The sequence below is a fragment of the Taudactylus pleione genome, unplaced genomic scaffold (assembly GCF_031769625.1).
Source record: "Taudactylus pleione unplaced genomic scaffold, aTauple2 ptg000043l, whole genome shotgun sequence".
Taxonomy (NCBI): Eukaryota; Metazoa; Chordata; class Amphibia; order Anura; family Myobatrachidae; genus Taudactylus; species Taudactylus pleione.
The window spans coordinates 988,085-1,004,525 of record NW_028284445.1 but is presented as its reverse complement, the minus strand read 5'-3'; the positions used below and the strand labels follow the sequence as shown (position 1 = coordinate 1,004,525).

Genomic DNA, 16,441 nt, shown 5'->3' with positions numbered 1-16,441 from the left:
AGGTTGAATAGTGGTGTATGGGCTGAGAAGTGGTGTATGGCCTGAGTAGTGGTATATGGGCTGTGGTGTATGGCCTGAGTAGTGGTGTATGCGCTGAGTAGTGGTGTATGGACTGAGTAGTGATGTATAGGTTGAATAGTGGTGTATGGGCTGAGAAGTGGTGTATGGTCTGAGTAGTGGTGTATGGGTTGAGAAGTTGTGTATGGGCTGAGTCATGGTGTATGAGCTGTGGTATATGGCCTGAGTAGTGGTGTACGGGCTGAGAAGTGGTGTATGGGCTGAGTAGTGGTGTATGGGCTGAGTAGTGATATAGGGCTGAGTAGTGATATAGGGTTGAGAAGTGGTGTATGGGCTGTGGTGTATGGCCTGAGTAGTGGTGTGCAGACTGAGTAGTGGTGTAAGGGCTGAGAATTGGTGTATGGGCTGAGTAGTGGTGTATGGGCTGAGTAGTGATATAGGGCTGAGAAGTGGTGTATGGGCTGAGAAGTGGTGTATGGCCTGAGTAGTGGTGTATGGGTTGAGAAGTGGTGTATGGGCTGAGTAGTGTTGTATAGGCTAAGTAGTGGTGTATGGGCTGAGTAGTGGTGTATGGGCTGAGTAGTGATGTATAGGTTGAATAGTGGTGTATGGGCTGAGAAGTGGTGTATGGCCTGAGTAGTGGTGTATGGGGGGTTGAGAAGTTGTGTATGGGCTGAGTAGTGGTGTATGGGCTGTGGTGTATGGCCTGAGTAGTGGTGTACCGGCTGAGAAGTGGTGTATGGGCTGAGTAGTGGTGTATGGTTGAGAAGTGGTGTATGGGCTGAGAAGTGGTGTATGGGCTGTGGTGTATGGCCTGAGTAGTGGTGTGCAGGCTGAGTAGTGGTGTAAGGGCTGAGAATTGGTGTATGGGCTGAGTAGTGGTGTATGGGCTGAGCAGTGATATAGGGCTGAGAAGTGGTGTATGGGCTGAGAAGTGGTGTATGGCCTGAATAGTGGTGTATGGGTTGAGAAGTGGTGTATGGGCTGAGTAGTGTTGTATAGGCTGAGTAGTGGTGTATGGGCTGAGTAGTGGTGAATGGGCTGAATAGTGATGTATAGGTTGAACAGTGGTGAAGGACTGCAACATTTTCATCAAATTGTTAACTAAGAACCTAAATTTTATTTTAACATTTACCTAGTTTTGTAGTATTACATCATATCAGAGTTACCTTGTTTTAGCGTAAGTATTTTCTTGGTTATTTTATGTATTCTCCTGTTCTTCTGAATTCATGAACAATTATATTCTTATTGGCTAATGGCCTGCTGAATTGATAGAACTAATCTTGCCTCAACATTTAGTTATCTTCAGATAGCATCTAGAAAGGGTATAGAAGGAAAACAACAACTGTATATGAAGCCCGTTAGGTGTACAGCTTTGCACAAATCTATTTCCATCTACAAACACCCTCCCCAATTCTAATTTGTTGCTGATCCTGCTGCTACTCCTTTGGTGACTGTAAGATGAGAGATCTTGGGGAAAAAAAAATCTGACAAACGCACAAAAAAACTATTACACGGTATATTTGCTGAAATTATAACCATATATTCTTATTTTAACAATGGCATCTTTTACAGCTTGCACTTGGACACACACTTCCCATATGTTCAATAAACAGAGCTCACATGAATATTTTAAAGTTACAAAAAGCATAATTTTGAGAAAGAATATGCTTTTCTAATTTTGGCAAATTTTTACAGTATAACAGAAATGTTATATCTATATATATTCCATCATGTTACCACAATAAAGCCATGTCTCTCCTAAGAAAAATGTCAATTTAGTTTAAGAGACCAAAAAAAGTAAATTTTTCCCCAAATGTAAAAAAAAATGTCTCAATCAAAGGGGAAGACCATCAGGTCATTATGGAGTTAAAGAACAAATTATGTAATTCTTAAGCATCATTAGCTAACATGGCAAATTACACTAACTTAGAATTTGCATCAAAAAAATAAGTAATTTTAACTTAATTCCCTTCATTTTGCTGTTCCCAAATTTGCTGTGTAAGACAGCTGTCTAACATTGCCTCATTATAAGCAGAGGCCCGCTGAGAGTAAATGCCATGTTTGTTTTGCTTTAAAACATAGGCATATTATTACTCTGTTAGGCACTAATTAACAGTAAATTATTTGGTGCTAAATAATTAAGTAATTCATGTAATTAAATATATAATGTAAGCTCGGAGAAAGTTTCTATGCAGATGTAATTTTTAGATTTTCTCAACTAAATAACTTCTTAAAATAAAAAAAAAACCTCATTGAACAAGAGCGGTTAAGTATTCAGGTACTATGGACCTCATTCAGAGCCGGTCGCACAGAGCGTGCGGTAGGTCTGAATGAGGGGAGGATGTCTTGCGTTTTCAAGACGTCCTCCTTTGTGGTGGTAAGGCTGTGGGTTAACACCCACAGCCTTACGACCGCCTAAGGTGATGGTCGCGATGGTCAAGACCATCGCGACCATCGGGGCTTACGACGAGACCCTAGGGTAGGGTCTCCCTTCTCGTAAGCCCCGGAGAGCTTTCTGCTCTGTCTGAGCCGGAAGCTCTCCACTGACATCACTAGTGATGTCAGTGGGGCCGCCCCCAAACGGTAGGCATTCCCATGGGAACGCCCCCGTTTGGGGTGCCACCCCCCCGGCCCGCCTTCCAAACGGGGCGAGCTGTCAATCAACATCGACAGCTCGCCCCCTTTGGATCGAGACCCGCTACGACCGGCGCTGTCGGTCGTAGCGGGTCTCATGCATGCGCACAACGGCGCCGTCGTGCGCATGCTCTGTGGGGGGCCATCGACCCGGTCCGAGTGCATCGGCGCTAACGGGTCTGAATGACCCCCTATATGCACAATAAATTTTTTTTGCACTGAATGATGTCTAAAGGCGCACATCCTCTAACAGATATTAATGGATGACTGAATGATAACGACATCATTATCGTTCAGTCATCCATTAATCATGCATAAATCGGGCACTAAAATGTCGGAAACGACCAGCGATGCACGCTCCCGCTGGTCGTTTCCGACATCAATCATTGCCCGAACATGGTCAAACTGTCGTTATCGGCAGATTGACCATGTTCGGGGATGACGGAGGGTGCTTACACTGAACGACTGCAGGGGATGGGGAACGATTGTACGATTATGATGTCATAATCGTACTGTCTGTCCTGGGTCACCTCGTGGATGTGCGGCATTACAGTACACCTTTTTTAGGTTTATTTGACAAAAAGGAGACTTAGGAATGTTAGACTTGTTCTGATGATTTGCGGCTGGACCCTTCCCACCTCAGTATCTTCAGTATTCTCTATATCTCTGTGCAGCAGTGGTGACAAAATGGACGTCAAGTTGTTTTCCGTCGCCACTCTTCCCTGTCTCTGAGAATAACAGTAGTGCTGAATCAAGGCAGTACAGTCATAGAGGCCTATTTACCATCAGTGGTTCAGTAGCTGTGGGGTAACTATCATGCTGTAGCTCCTCTGGGAGCCCCACAAAAAAAATCCCTGTTCCGAAACAGGGGCATATCTACCCCTTGCCAGGGGCACTGAATGGGGACCTGAAGATTCCTTTTTCCCCTCAATGGGGACCTTGTTTGAATGTTGGACCTTGACAAATGATCAACACAGTATGTGGCTTTTTAAAATATTTTATTAATTGTTCCGCTGTTTAGTAGAGCTCATATAGCATTTTCATATCTAAAGTAGAGATGAGCGGGGCTGGTTCTCCGAGAGCCGGACCCACCCGTACTTCATGTTCCGAGGCCAGAGTTTTCCTGCCTGACTCGGATCAAAACAATTAGGCGAAACGCATCATCCTCCCGTTGTCGGATTCTGACGGGTTTTGGATTGTATAAAGGTCCCGGTGATCGGCACCATTTTCACTCTGGCTGTGGAGAGTGTACAGAACAGACATGCTCTGTGCTGCTCTGTCTGTGCACATGTTCTCTGTTTCTCTCTCTGTTGTTCAAGGGTGCAGTGTTGTCGGGCTGGGGCTGCAGTACATAAGGTGGCTGCTGTACATAAAGGGGTGCTGCTGTGTCACTGTTGTCCTGTCAATCAAGGGGCTGGTGCTGCAGTACATAAAGTGGTGCTGCTGTATTGTCCATAAAGTAGCTGGGGCTGCAGTACATAAAGGGCTGCTGCTGTGTTGTCCTGTCCATCAAGGGGCTGCAGTACCATCAAGGGGCTGGGGCTGCAGTACATAAAGGGGTGCTGCTGTGTTGTCCATAAAGAGGCTGGGGTTGCAGTACATAAAGGGGGGCTGCAGTACATAAAGGGGTAATGCCGTGTTGTCCTGTCCATCAATGGGCTGGGGCTGCAGTACCTTCAAGGGGCTGGGGCTGCAGTACATAAAGGGGTGCTGCTGTGTTTTCCATAAATGGTCTGGGGCTGCAGTACATAAAGGGGTGCTGCTTTGTTGTCCTGTCCATCAAGGGGCTAGGGCTGCAGTACATAAAGGTGTGCTGTGTCATCCAGGGGTGCTCTGTCAATCCAGGGGTGCTCTGTCAATCTAGGGATGCTCTTTCCCAGTGTAAAAAAAATAAAAGTTAAATAAAATTATCATTCTATATATGTGTGTGTTAGCTAAGCTATTATTGTTTGGTGACACTGCCGGCCTGACTACAGCTTATCATCCACATACTTGTGATTCTGCAGGTGGTCCATCAGCACTCCGCAGAGGTGCTTTGTTGTCCATAAAGGTGTGCTGTGTTGTGCTTTTTTGTGTTTTTGTGTGTGTTAGCTATGCTATTATTGTTCGGTGACACTGCTGGCCAGACTGCAGTGTAAGTTTGTTGATATGGAGGACGATCAAATGAGAGGAGACCAGGAACCACATGCTAGTGCTGCAGCAGCTACCAGCAGTCATGATGATGATATACAAGGCCGTTATCGTCATCTATGAAGGCCGATGCCAAGGGGCTTAAGTCAGGGCATCTAAAATAAAAAAATCAATCTTTTACAGTGGTAAAGAAAAAAACATCAAAGGGAAAATTAGCTGCAGAAAGACATAAAATTGGCAATATGCCTTTCACCACATGAAGTGGCAAGGAAAGGCTTGGTTCTGCCTCTTGTGATGATGATTATACCTGTAGTCGGCTTAAAAAGATAAAAATAGTTAAGGGTTAAGGCACAGGAACCAACTGTGTGCTCAGAAATCCCTGAGGAGAGTCTAAGTGTGTCGGTGGGTGAAATGTGTGAGCCTGGCCTTTCCAAAACTGTACTCTAAAAGGAACCTCCTTCCACCACGTGTGCGTCCTCTGCAAAATGTGACGATGAGCAGCACAAGTCAACATGTTGACATAGAAATCGAGGATGCTTCTGTGGAAGTGCACAAGGGTGAGGAGGATATTTGTGTAGCTGACGCTAATAAGGATGTTGATGATGAGGATGTTATTGATGAGGATGTTGTTTGTGTAAATCAGGTACCAGTGGAAACAGTTGTCAGGATCTTCCAATCAACAATACATTTTGGCAACCATACTCGATCCTAGGTTTAAGTCATATGTTGAGTCTTTCTTCCCAACGGACACAAATCTGTAGAGATGCAAAGAGATTTTAGTAAGCAAATTGTCATCACAAGCGGCACGTGATGCAGCAATGGCTCCTCCTTAAGTTTCTTCAGCAAGTGCGGCTGCCAGAAAAAAACTAAACTTTCCCAAAAGACCCACTGATGATGCAGATTGTCACAACCGGGCACTCCCCTCCAACTCCATCCGGTGAATAATGGCTCAGCTCAATAAATGCCTGCTCCCTCTGTATGTAGGTGACTCTAAGCGGAATAACTGGATAATGTAGATGGTGGGTGTCATGAGAGAGACCAGAAATGTGAACAGCAGCACAGAGCATCTTCCTGCCAGGATGTGTGCAACAAAGTGCAAATACGTTTAATACAATAATTAGTTGTGTATATTGGTCACATTACATACATATTTACATGTTACATGCAGTGTGTAAAGCAGGCTGAGGTAATCTGAGGCACTCCACCTGTTGTTGAAAAATAACTTCCAGTAGGCCCAGCAAACATCACAGATGCTGGGAGTTCTAATTCAGCTGGAGAGCTACAGGCTGCTTTCCTCTGATGTAAACAGCAAGTCTTGGTCCCATTATCCCTAACAACCTCCCTGAGCATAAAGTAAACGTCTGTTTACAGTGTGTACTAACAGCACCTCCACAAGCAAGGCCACCACATTTCTATTAGAGATATTAAAAAACTTCATCCAGATCAAAGTTGTCTTTCATAAACTGAAGAACTTGATCCTACATTGATCTTCCCTCATAATTTTTGGGGGGATTCAAACAAGAATTTATTTGCTGTTAAAAGGACTTGCGGTAAGTCACATGCATGTGCACAATAGCACAGTATTTAAACATCACTAAATTAAAAAAAAAGAAAAAGAAAGACTAGAAGAGTAGAACCTCCCCCACAAAACAGAAGATATTGACTGTCACGGTCATAATTTCCCATGTGTCCATCCACCACCTTATTCAGTGGCAGAAGCCTGCACAATGTCCTGAATGTGAATGGGGAGTGTCTCCAAACTTTGACTTGCGGCTCAGAATCTCCTACGTGCAATCATCACTGCAGCACCCCGATACACTGCGAGAGGTCTTGTCTATCTCAAACTGTAAAGCGTCTCTGAAGAATTGGTAAGCACCATGATTGTGTTTGAACATGGTAAGGACGACTTTCTTCATCTGTGTTCTATTTGCCATCAATTGTAAGATGTGGACTAGGAATTTCCCTACTGCTTTCTTGTGGACACATATTTCCAACTGCACCTCATAACAATAAAGGACATCATCCCCACACTCCACATCAAATCTGAAGTGCACAAAAGCAACAGGCGCAGAAAGCTCATCTCTGGCAATAAGGTACCAGGCACATTCATCTGTCAGCTCTTCACACTGTTCCCGCTCCTTCCTTCCCCACTCGCGCTGTTCATATAGCAGCTGCATATTTGTCTTTGTGAGTTCAAACACTCAGTCTAGAGTATTTTGGTCCACATCTGTTACTCTGCAGCACTCTATAGACAGATTCAACCCATTTCTGTCAAACTTCTTATTCTTAAAGACTGGAAAGGCTCCTAAAAGGTCACCCTGCAGATTGGCCGCTTGCTCCTTGACCCACACAGCTGCCATTGCAGCACATTCCTCTTGGCATTTTTGTTTCTTTTTCTTTTGCTCGTACACCCTTCCTCCCCATGACATAGCTGATGATGTAATACTCAGCAGCCCGGTTCAGTTCGGTTCTGGAGGGGGAGAAGAAGCTCATACATTTTTTTAAGACTCAAAACATAAAAACAAACAATTAATAACTAATCAATCCTTCCGTCCTTTCCCTGTCTTCATTCCATAAACATATTACAACTCCCTTGACCTAGCTCTTGATTAATGAAAACATTCTTGGTTTTTAAACTTCCTAGGGGTCATATAGTTTATTAAACTTCCATCCTGTCTACCACTGCAGTGCCACACTATGCCATGTTGGAAGGTGAATTGCCACATTTTAGTGTCGCCCACTGCTGTCACTTAGCTTAGTCAGCCAGCTAGCTGGATGCAACCTTTTGGCCTAAACTGGATTAAATCAATATTGTAAGCTGTGAGGTAATCAAAATTGACTGCAAATGACTGGAAATAAATGTTATTGAGGTTCATAATACTGTAGGAACAAAAACAGGCCCAAATTATGTGATTTTAGCTGTTTTTATGCTTTTTTTTAAGAAAACATACAGATCCAAAAACAAAAACAAAACATGCAAGGGCAGTATTGGCAAAACCAAATACAGACCCAAAACACGAAGGATATAGAAATCTAAAACCAAAACACGGGGTTCGGAGGACATTCCTAGTATGTATATTGATTACAGGTCACCTATGAGGTATATTTGCAATTACTGTATATCACCCAGTAAGTAAATAAATAGATATATAGATTGATATTTAAACCAATTAGTACCCTATGCATTATGTAGGGGAAACAGTATGATTACATGGTGACAATTCACCAGCATCAAATGATGATAATATTGTTACCAATGTTCCACAGGACATTACCGATGTTGCACATATAAAGGTCTATGTACTAAACCATGGAGAGAGCTAAAGTGGACGGAGATAAAGTACTGATGTGTTTGGTCACTTCCAGTGACTTTTTCAAGGTGCTCTGTGTGCGTTGCCTTCTTCTTTTATCCCTCTTTGGCTATCTCCCATTGGTTAATGGAAGTGTGGTGATAATAAATGTAATAGGTACAACCCGGTCTCGTCTTTATTAATTGACCTCGTTAAAACACTGCATAAGTTAAAAACATGCAGAATTGCATAAAATGTGCATAACTGCATAAAAAAGGGGTATAATGTAATAATCAAAAATATAGATATGAAAAAAGACAATAAAAAATATCGAAATGGAGATGTATAAAATAATAATTGTCCTTCAAAGTCATAGTAAAATGGCAATAATTGATTGCCAATTTAAGGGCTAAGTCACATTAATCGGTCTATGATAGGTTGAAACCATGTATCTCAGTTGCTCTGGGTCTGGCTACAGTAGCTACCAAGGTGTTATGTTGTAGCAGAAAAGTTGTCACATGGTGAATTAGAAACTAATATAGATAGATGCACCTGAAAGTTTGACTTGATTGAAGTTTGCAGCAGAACAGTTTTTGCATGGTAGGCTAGGAATTTAAATAGGTGTGATCGGTATTGCAGAGGGGGGAAGACCCTCAAATCCTATAAAGGACATAATATATTTCCTGTACAAGTAAAAAACTGTATATATAAAAAAAATACAAAAGATATAAAATAATTAAATAACTAATATATATATATATATATATATATATATATATATATATATATATATATATGGGAGGTCCGGCACTCCATTCAAAGATAGTTATACTCCACAAGGTGCCATCACATAAAAATCAAATACACAGTCCAAGGTGCGGCACTCTTGTTATAAATAATTCATACACATCAGGTCATCAGGATGTAACGTTTCGGTTTATCACCGTCTTCAGAACATGAAAAACAAATACAAACATCTTACCTTTATAAACATCACCCAAGTGAACGCCGTGCAGCCAAAAACGGGACCCAGCACCCGATCAGCAGACGCCGGCTAGTGACGTCATCGCGCATAGCGTGTGATGCATGTGAAACCCATCACCAGGCATATAGTTGCTATGGAGACAAAGTCAACAGTGTAATCACGATGGTATAGTTCTCAATTTAAATCACTAAAAAGCGCTATTCCACAGTCATGGATAAACATAACTGCATATCATTGCACATCATCTTGATAGTAAGTGCTGAACACTCTACAAAAAACATGAAATGGGGAGATATTCATTAAGTCCCCGTGGACTAACAACATCCAACCTATGGATCCATCGGGATTCGCATCTTAGTAAAGCCAGATTCCGATCACCACCTCTATTAGAAAGAGGGATGTGATCGATCATACGATACTTAAGACTGGCTAAATTATGTCCTGCATTGGCATAGTGTCGGGCAACCGGTTGTTCACTCATGCCATTAGCAATAGCAGCCCGAATGGCCGAACGATGCACCCCCATCCGTTCCTTGAATTTCCTCTGTGTCTTACCAATGTATGACAGTCCGCAGGGACATATAATTTGGTAAACCACAAAGGAGCTATTGCATGTCAGATGGTGTCTAATATGGAATTCCTTGCCAGAATGGGGATGAGAGAAGGTGTCACCAATGATCAAATGACGGCAAGTAACACATGAACATCTAAAACAACCCCAACGCTTAATGGACAGGAAATGTTTGGGTACAGACAGCCCCATACCAGTGACATCAGCTTTAACTAGGGAATCCCTTAAATTTTTGCCCCTGGTATAACACGGCATGATAGATGTTTCTGTTAAACCCAATAACTCATCCGTTTGAATGATGGGCCATAATTTTTTAGAAATGTTATTAATTTGGTTTGATAAAGGGTTAAAATTATTAACCCACGGGAATTTCTTATTATCCTGACTCTTGTTCTTAGGGATCAATAATTGATTTCTGTCCATAGACAGAACTTTTTCTTTAGTTTCTAGTAACTTTTTTAAAGGATATCCCCTAGCAACAAATTCTTTGATAAGAGTATCCATCTGCAAACCTGCTGTTACTATATTGTCATTAATCCGCCTTACCCGAATCAATTGGGAGTAAGGTAAACCAGCTTTCAGACTATATGGGTGGCAGCTACTCATATGTAATAACGTATTACGGTCAGTCTCCTTCGAAAAAACTGATGTACTAATACCGCCATCATTGTGAGTGATACATACATCAAGAAAATTAATGCATTTCTGGTGCATGTTATAAGTGATCTTAATTGGATTAGATGATAAATTATGTTGTTCGATAAGTTTTTGAAATGTCTCTTTAGGACCATTCCAAATTAAAAATATATCGTCTATGAAACGAGTATAAAATAGTATCATAGAACTAATGACAGGACAATCAAAAAATAATTCCTGTTCAATACCAAACATGAATGTATTCGCATAAGCAGGGGCCACTGAGGATCCCATAGCACATCCCATCAGTTGAAGATAATACCTCCCATCGAACAAAAAATAATTCTTTGTCAAAATAAATTCCAGAAGTTGCAATAAAAAATTAATGAATGCTGTATCAAGTAGACCATCAGCTGATAGAAGTTTTCTCACTGCTGCCATCCCAGACATGTGAGGAATCACCGTATATAGGCTAGTTATATCGGCACATATGAGCCAAATATCGGATGGTAATGTCTCTACTTTAGCCAATTTATTCAACAACATTGTAGTGTCCAATAAAATTTTTTTATGACCCTGTACTAACGGTTGGAGGACCGTGTCCAGGAATATTGCGATAGGCTGTGATAACGATCCATGGGCCGAAATAATCGGTCGACCAGGAGGTGGAATAATTCCTTTATGCATCTTCGGCAATGTATAGATTAAAGCGGTAACGGGAAAGTCTGGAAGCAAGATCGCTTTGAGTTTATCATCAATTAGTCCCATATCATGAGCCATAATAAGGCATTCAGACAATTCCTTTCTAAATATTGTAGTGGGGTCACCTTGTAGTTCCTTATATACCCCAATATCACCTAATTGGCGATAGATTTCTTCTTTGTACATTGATACATCCTGAAGTACCACACCTCCCCCTTTATCAGCAGGACGAATGATAAGGTTGTCATTAGAAGATAAAGATCTCAATGCATTCCGTTCTAATGAGGTTAAATTCGGATGTACAGAGGAAGTTTTAGAAGCTAGTTCAGAAATCTCCTTATCAACCAATCTCATATATGTCTTAATGGCCGCATTGGAAGATACAGGTTCGAATGATGATTTCTTCTGTAACTTTCTTAGTTGTGTAGGGATTTCTTTAGTGCCCGTATCTGGTAGTTTTTCTTTGGTTTTCTCCTGCTTATAAAAAAACTCTTTAAGTTTTAATTTTCTCTGGAGATTGTGTTTTTCAATCTGCCAGGTAAAATCATCAAACGAAGTGGTTGGAACAAAGGATAAACCTTTTTCCAAAAGACTCTGTTCAGCCGCAGTTAATTCATAGGATGAGAGATTGAAAATTACCTCCTTCGTGGTAGTGGTGGCTTTCTTCCACGTCCCTTCCCTTTTATTCTGCCCACCTCTTCTAGTTGTCCCCCTGTGGCGGGGCCTTGTTTTCTGGTGGTAACCCCTAAAGGGGCACGAGTAATTAGTCGTGTACTGGTGGGTATCACTTCTGAATCACTGGCAGTGCTGACCATTTCTTGTGATGATTCTGTGTCGACAATGGATTTAGGATACCGACTCCTCCTGAAAAATGGTACTCTCCTCTCATTAGTTCTATTTCCAGACAACCATTGATAGACCTTGTGGTACTCGTAATCGAGTTCGACTTTATGTAATTTTTCTTTCTTAAATTTAACAAGGTCACGTCTGTAAACAGCAATCTGATTATTAAGCTTAGCAATCCAATCAATTTCTACATCAGCTACCAGATTCGGTAAATGTACTGTTTCAAAGGATATGATTTTATCTTTGATAGACACCAATTCTTTGTTGGATTGTTCGATCACTAGCAGAATTAAGTCATATGAGCATTTGTTTAAAATGCCAATCCATTTCTTGCAAAAGCTCGGGTCATTTCTGCCAATAGTCGGGCAGTTCTTCACCCTGAGCCCCCGCAGGATTTTTTTGGAGCGATAATAATCGCTTAAGGATATTGCATGATATTGAAAATCTACCTCCTTTTTCTTTAATCTTAGGAGGTCCCGGTATAGAATATCAGAAGAAGCAAGTTCCGGGGCATCATTTAAACAATCTTTGCGTAGAATGACTTCAGCTTCTATATCAGAATATCCAAAAATGTCCCCTATTGGGAATAATGATGGATTAAATGAAAAATCATCAGCTGGTAATTCTGCCATGATGAAATATATATAGGTGTAGATTGAATATTTAGACAAAGCCGCAATACGTTATTACATATGAGTAGCTGCCACCCATATAGTCTGAAAGCTGGTTTACCTTACTCCCAATTGATTCGGGTAAGGCGGATTAATGACAATATAGTAACAGCAGGTTTGCAGATGGATACTCTTATCAAAGAATTTGTTGCTAGGGGATATCCTTTAAAAAAGTTACTAGAAACTAAAGAAAAAGTTCTGTCTATGGACAGAAATCAATTATTGATCCCTAAGAACAAGAGTCAGGATAATAAGAAATTCCCGTGGGTTAATAATTTTAACCCTTTATCAAACCAAATTAATAACATTTCTAAAAAATTATGGCCCATCATTCAAACGGATGAGTTATTGGGTTTAACAGAAACATCTATCATGCCGTGTTATACCAGGGGCAAAAATTTGAGGGATTCCCTAGTTAAAGCTGATGTCACTGGTATGGGGGTGTCTGTACCCAAACATTTCCTGTCCATTAAGCGTTGGGGTTGTTTTAGATGTTCATGTGTTACTTGCCGTCATTTGATCATTGGTGACACCTTCTCTCATCCCCATTCTGGCAAGGAACTCCGTATTAGACACCATCTGACATGCAATAGCTCCTTTGTGGTTTACCAAATTATATGTCCCTGCGGACTGTCATACATTGGTAAGACACAGAGGAAATTCAAGGAACGGATGGGGGTGCATCGTTCGGCCATTCGGGCTGCTATTGCTAATGGCATGAGTGAACAACCGGTTGCCCGACACTATGCCAATGCAGGACATAATTTAGCCAGTCTTAAGTATCGTATGATCGATCACATCCCTCTTTCTAATAGAGGTGGTGATCGGAATCTGGCTTTACTAAGATGCGAATCCCGATGGATCCATAGGTTGGATGTTGTTAGTCCACGGGGACTTAATGAATATCTCCCCCTTTCATGTTTTTTGTAGAGTGTTCAGCACTTACTATCAAGATGATGTGCAATGATATGCAGTTATGTTTATCCATGACTGTGGAATAGCGCTTTTTAGTGATTTAAATTGAGAACTATACCATCGTGATTACACTGTTGACTTTGTCTCCATAGCAACTATATGCCTGGTGATGGGTTTCACATGCGTCACACGCTATGCGCGATGACGTCACTAGCCGGCGTCTGCTGATCGGGTGCTGGGTCCCGTTTTTGGCTGCACGGCGTTCACTTGGGTGATGTTTATAAAGGTAAGATGTTTGTATTTGTTTTTCATGTTCTGAAGACGGTGATAAACCGAAACGTTACATCCTGATGACCTGATGTGTATGAATTATTTATAACAAGAGTGCCGCACCTTGGACTGTGTATATATATATATATATATATATATATATATATATGTAGATGATAATATGAAAAAATATATGTATATACCAAACAGTACATGAGTAAATTAAACTGTATAGAGGGTGATAAATATCGAGAAATATATATGTCGTTCAATTGTTCAATCGTTCATCTGACTGATCTGACCATGTGTAGGCACTATTATTATAAAAGTTAACAAATATTGCAAACAATAATGCATAACTAAATAAATAAATACAGAAATAAATACAGAAATAAATAATAGTATTTCACTGTTTGAAGATTGATTTGCTAAAAGACACCACATAAATGAACACATATTTTACACATTGTGTTTTTCAAATATATAATCAGCCATAGATGCAGTCTTAAATTTTTGTGTCCATCGTCATTTGAGCCGTAAAAATTTGCATTTGTGTTATTGAATCTATAAACTGTCTTCTATTGCTTTGTTATCTATCAAATAGTAGACAAAGAAATATATAAATAAGTTATCAGTTGCTTCTTTAATTCTAACATAATTCAGACAAAGCAATACAAATGAATTGTTGCTTATGTCATTGTCAATTGAGGAAATTAATGAGCTTTGGGTACTAATACCAACTCTGTTGGGGATAAGTCAACATTTTCTATATCTAACTTCAATTCTACTGGGGACATCTATGAAAACCGATGCAAAGGCAGCTCTATGTACCAGACTGGGAGACAAGGGAACCTTCTGGATACAAAATCACCTTTGTGAATATTATGTAAAGTAAAGGTACTTTGTTGTACATAGTATAGGGGGAGATGTATCCAGAAGCATAGGGAAGGGGGAGTGGCCTAATTGTGATCAGTGTGATCGCTCCCCCCCACAGGCAGACAAGAGGAGACTGCTGCAGTAGCGTGTGCTGGGCTGGGCTGCTGACAGGTAAGAGAGAGGGGGGGGGGTGGCATCAGATGGGCCCAACAAGCCCAGGCCCAGGTAATTAGTATCCACTCCCCTCCACTCTCGGTGCCCGTGGTAGTATCAAACCTTCTAAAGATGACAAGTGGAGAAGTTGCTCATAGCAACCAATTAGCTTATAGGTTTCATTTATCAAGTACATTCTATAAAATGATAGCTACAATCTGATTGGTTGCTATGGGCAACTCCCCCAATCTTTAGAAGGTTTAATAAATCTCCCCCAAAGTCACCATTCTCTAAAATTGCTGTCCAGATCTTCACTTCTCTAACAGTAAGGTCCAGATCATTGTTATGCATGCTAATTGAGCCATTTGGAAACTTACTCGATCAAGTCACCAGCACAATCCACCAAGACATGACCTGTTTAATTCCCATGCTGGTGTTATAACTTTAAACATGCGGTAAGCGTACAACACCCATGTTGGGATCCGGGCACTGGTATTGTGAGGTCGACATACTAACTGTAGGGGTTGTGAATGTCGAACTCCTGACCATATACCTTATTAAACCTATAATGAGCACTTATCAATACCGGCCCATGACCTCTATAGGTGCTGAACACCAACTTAGGCACATGCTGCATGCTGTGACACCTCCATGAACTGAACTTTCCAAAAGAACAAACAGTAATCAGCTGTTTTGAGGAATCGGATGTACTAGTTAGGGTGATGGTACTCAGGTACAGGCCCTTCCATAAAAAATGCAACAATTCTGCTCCGGTCAAAAGATATTTGTAGGAACCTCTGAAAAAGTTATCCATACTCCATTGACTGCGTGCTGACCATGGTCAGTGAAAATGGGGAAAAAAAATATCATTGATACTTCTTGGAGCAGGCGTACAACGGAAACCTGTCTGAGTGGAGAGACCATAGAACTTTACTTTACACTTATATAATGCACTAGGCACTATTGAAAAAAGTAATTACACAAAGCATGAACATTACTCTTCAAATCATTTCAGAATATAAGACTATACAGGATAAAAGCCAATTCTAGTAGCCTCAACGTTCATTATGTCCTATCTCATGTTTTCACATTGCAGCCACTCTACATTTTTTTGAAATGCATACAAATAATACAAAAGCAACATGTAATCTCGCCGAATATTCTGCATTGTACTCTGCAAAAACTAGATAATTACTTTTAGTTTGAATCCTATAATACCCTGTGCTGCAAAAAGCCTGGAAAACCTTTTAGTGGCTTTTTCTCATTCCTGGCTTGTTCTGTATGAGGCTAATTTGGTACTATTTGTGCAGACTTTAACTAGGTGAAAAAAAGGAAAAGAATATGTTGTCAGCTTTATTAAAAAGATTGATGATTAGTCACACACACTTGGAGACAAGTTTCCTACCCGGCACTACTCCACTCATTAGTCAGGCTGAGAGCTGCTAGTGTTCCTGCTGCCGGGCAGCCAAGCAACAGCTTTTAAGATAGGGGAAGCAATGTATTGGTGCGTCCTGTCACACCTTGACTAAGAGAGACCATTTCCAACATGATTTGCTGCAAGTGGCTCACCAGGGCCTCCATCTGTTTACTTTTAAACAGCTGTTTCTTAAGTAACTTTCCCCCAATGCTGATATACATTTTTCTGTGATCTCTGTACTGTTGTACCTTCAGTTTCTTAATAAAGCTATTATAATATGGCAAATAATAACAATCATGTTGACATTTATAATGTCCACAAAAA

General features: G+C 40.9%; 1 pseudogene; it reads right to left on the bottom strand.

Annotated features, from left to right (window-relative positions):
- Nucleotides 1-6,491: 6,491 nt before the first annotated feature.
- On the bottom strand, nucleotides 6,492-7,209 carry LOC148537805 (N-alpha-acetyltransferase 40 pseudogene; annotated as a pseudogene).
- Nucleotides 7,210-16,441: the final 9,232 nt, after the last annotated feature.